The sequence below is a fragment of the Megascapheus bottae genome, chromosome 8 (assembly GCF_031878675.1).
Source record: "Megascapheus bottae isolate mThoBot1 chromosome 8, mThoBot2.hap1, whole genome shotgun sequence".
NCBI lineage: Eukaryota > Metazoa > Chordata > Mammalia > Rodentia > Geomyidae > Megascapheus > Megascapheus bottae.
Window position 1 is genome coordinate 51251060 of NC_143516.1, and position 4341 is coordinate 51255400.

The window sequence follows — 4341 nt, forward strand, 5'->3', positions numbered from 1 at the left end:
CAGAAAATCAGAAATGGAGCTGTGGCTTGAGGGTGATAGCATTCTAGACATAAGCAGAAAAACTTAGAGACAGAGCCTAGGCCCTGATGTCACGCTCCACAACCCCAAGCTCAACAGCAAAAGTTTCACAGGCGTGTCTGCCAGAACTGGCTTTATACCACAAATCCTCAACATCAGAAAAACCTTAAGGGGAAAAGAATAAATAAGAAATAGCTTCACATAGTATATTAAGAACAACAATCATGTACTCCCTTCGGCAGCACATACTAAAATTGGAATGATACAGAGAAGATTACCATGGCCCCTACTCAAGGATGATACCCAAATTTGTGAAGTGTTCCATATTTTTCTTTTAAAGTAAAACTGAGGAAATGGAAAAACCTCTCATGCTCCTGGATAGGAAGAATTAACATCATGAAAATAGCAATCTTACCAAGGGCTATCTACAAATTCAATGCAATACCCATCAATATCCCAATGTCATTCTTTAAAGAAATAGAAGAAGCAATCCAAAATTTCACATGGAATAAAAAAAATTCTTTGCCAAAAGAAAAGTGCTGGAGGAATATCAATACCAAACTTTATTACAGAGCTATAGAAACCAAAACAGTATATTACTGCCACAAGAACAGGCCTGAGGACCAATGGAATAGAACTTAAGACCAGAAATCAACCCTCAGACCTATGGCCACCTAATCTATGAAAAGGGGGCTAAAAAAATAGAATGGAAGAAAGGCAGTCTCTTCAACAAGTGGTGCTGGCAGAACTGATTAAGCACCTTCAGAAAACTAAAGTTGAATCCTTCTATGTCACTCTACACCAGGATTAACTCCAAATGGATCAAAGACCTGGAGGTAAAAGTACATTCACTGAAAACTTACTAGAAGGAATAGGAGATACACTAGGTCTCTCTGGCTGAGGTTGAAACATTCTTAATGAAACATAGAAACACAACAAAGCAAAGAAAGTTTGGATAAGTGGGGTACATTAAACTGTGGAGCTTTATTATAGCAAAGGACATAGCTAGCAAGACAAATAAAAAGCCCCCAAAGTGGGAGAAGATCTTCACTAACCACACAACAGACAAAGGCCTTATATCTAGAATATATCAACAGCTCAAAAAATTGAATCACTCCCAAACTAATCTGCAAAGAAACAATCATGCCATTAAAAGATGGGCCAAAGACTTAAAGAGAGTCTTCTCTAAAGAAGAAATTAGAATGGCTGGTGGGAGGGAAATGCGGACAAAAACATAAGGGATATCAATGTGTGAGAAGTAATGCACTTTCTGTCTGTCAAAGATAACTGTAACCCCTCGATAAATTAAAAGAGAAAAATATTTAAAAATAAATTAGAACACATTTTCAATGAAAAAAAGAAAGAATGGCCGATAGACACACAAAGAAATGCTCAGCATCTCTGGCCATATAAGAAATGCAAATTAAAGCAACTCTGAGATTCCCCCTCACTCCAGTTAGAATGGACATTATCATGAAATCTAAAAACAACAGATGCTGGCAGGGATATGGCCAGGAGGGATCCCTACTACACTGTTGGTGTGAGTGTAAACTCTTTCAACCACTATGGAAAGCAGTATGGCAGTTTCGCAAAAGACTAAACATAGAGCTCCCCTATGACCCAGCAATTCCACTGCTAGGCATTTATCCATTGGTCCAGAAAGAAGAACATACTAAATCCACTAGCACAGCGATGTTCATTGCAGCACTATTTGCAATAGTGAAGATATGGAACCAAACCAGATGCTCCTCAGTTGATGATTGGATCAACAATATGTTGATCCAATACACAATGGAATTCTATGTTGCCATTAGAAAGAACGACATTGCTTCATTTGTAAGGAAATGGAAAGACCTGTAAAAAATAATATTAAATGAAGTAAGCCAGACTCAAATGAACATAGGCTCAATGGTTTCCCTGATTTGTCATAATTATTATAAACCTTGGAGTCTCCTAGCAGAGGTTTACAATAGGTTAAAACCTAGAGATATAAATCCATATAGGATGAGGCTAATTGGAAAGACCTCTCATCTCTTGCATTGTCCCTTGTTCATTTCATATTATTAAAGTATCTTACCTTGTTATCTGATATAATGTATATATGTAAATTTGTTTATTTGAACTAGGATAGGGAAGGGGGAAACAAGAAGGGGGGAGGGGGAAGTAAATGGGAACAAAAACATGAAAAAGGGTAGCAAAGTTTGTGAAGTAATGCACCTTCTATCTGGTGAATATCATGTAACCCTTCTATTAATTACAATAAAAAGATACAGAAAGGAAGCTGGGAGTTTGGCCTAGTGGTAGAGTGTTTGCGTAGCATGCACAAAGATCCGGGTTCTATTCCTTGGTACCCCACATACATAGCAAAAAGCCGGAAGTGGTGCTGAGGCTCAAGTGATAGAGTGCTAGCCTTGAGAAAGTCCAAGGGCAGTGCTCAAGCCCTGAACTCAAGCCCAGGACTGGCAAAAAAAATAAAGATACAGAAAAAAACAGTCACAAATATAAACCTCTTGTTCCCATATCCTGTAGTTCATTATGTTTAGCCTCATAGTATATGGTCATGTGGACATAGCTTTTTCAGCTACTATGATCCTCTGTTAGGAGAATACTAAATATATACTGATTTTTATAAATGATGGAAACCATGGAGCCTATATTTTCTTAGGTCTGGCTTACTTCACTCAATATGATTTTTTCCAAGTCTTTCTATTTCCTTACAAATAGAGCAATGCCATTCTTTTTACTGTACTTTGGTACTTGGCATATTGCATATACATTTATTTGTATAATTGAAAATGGGAAGGTAAGGGAAAAACAAGATGCATGGGAGGGGGGAGGGGGAAGGAAAAATAGGAGAAAAACATAGGAAGGCATAACACTATTCAAGAACTAGTGTTCCCACTACCTGATGAATGTAACTGCAATCGCTCTGTTCATCATCCCAAAAATAAAATTATAAAAAAGAACATCGCAGTCTTCACATTTCAGCCTCCTGAGAGGTTGACATTCTAGGTTTGATCCTGCAGCACCTAACTATAGAGAGCATTTCTTTTCTTTCAACCTACATAAATAAAATGCTAATAATACCAACTTGTACAATAAATTACTTTTTCCACGTAGCTTCTATGTAACAAAGCTTTTGTGCTACAAAGAAAAACAAAATTAAACTTCACCTTGTGAACCAGATAGTGATATAGCTAATTGGCAGAGGTTAAACATTATTATGAGATTAGGACATGTGTTATTTCACTTTGCAATAATAACCTCTATTTAGTTCTCGCAAGGTAGTCACTTCATAGTGACTATAGCTGTAAAGGAGATGGCAAGAAGAGACAATAAAAATATGAGAATATTTTTACTGTAGAGTAGAAAATTTAAGCATAGTGATAAAGTTTTTAAAGCCAAAAAGAGGTTTAAGGAAAACGAGGGTTTCAGTTGAGTAAAGTTTGATAATGAAGAAATGGGAAGAACTTTCATTTCTAGTCTTTTTTGGGGGGGTGGAGTAGGGTTGGGAAGTAGTAGAGGGTCACATTCATGTAATCATCAATTCTCTGCCTTAACCATCTCTCAGAATGCTTCTTTTCTGTTATTCCTTTTTTTAATATTTTTATTGTAATTAATAAAAGGGTTACATGATATTTGCCAGATAGAAGGTGCATTAATTCACATACATTGATACCCTTTCACATGTCTTGGTCCCCATTACCCTCCCCCTCACCCCCCATTTTGGTTTTCCCCCCTTCCCTATCCAATTTCAAATAACCAAATACAAATATATCCAATATATCAGATAACAAAGTGAGATTTTGTAACAATATGATATAACCAAGGGACAGCAAAAGAGATGAGAGATAACAAAGTACATTAAGGACAATAATCATTCATTATAGGCTTTTGTTTCAATATCCTGCAGGTCCTTTCGATTAGCTTCCTACTATATGGCCTTATGTATCAAGGTTTTGCTCTATTGCAAATCTCTGCTAGTAGAGCCCATGGTTTCTACTGATTATGACAAATGAGGGAAACCACTGAGCCTAAGTTCCTTTGAGTCTGGCTTACTTCACTTAATATGATTTTTTCTAAGTCTTTCCATTTCCTAACAAATGGGTCGATGTCATTTTTCTGCAAAGAAATGTTTTTGCTATACAGGGTCTTTTATTATTCCATATGAAATTCTGGATTGCCTCTTCTATTTCTTTAAAGAATGACATTGGGATATTGATGGATATTGCGTTGAATTTGTAGATAGCCCTTGGCAAGATTGTCATTTTCAAGATGTTGATTCTTCCAATCCAGGAGCATGGGAGGTTTTTCCATTTCCTC

General features: G+C 36.7%; 1 non-coding gene across 1 annotated transcript; it reads left to right on the forward strand.

Moving 5' to 3' along the window:
* Positions 1 to 246: 246 nt before the first annotated feature.
* On the forward strand, positions 247 to 349 carry LOC150059928 (U6 spliceosomal RNA). The gene has a single exon (XR_016536521.1). It is a non-coding gene; the product is annotated as a U6 spliceosomal RNA (small nuclear RNA).
* The last annotated feature ends 3992 nt before the right edge of the window (positions 350 to 4341 follow it).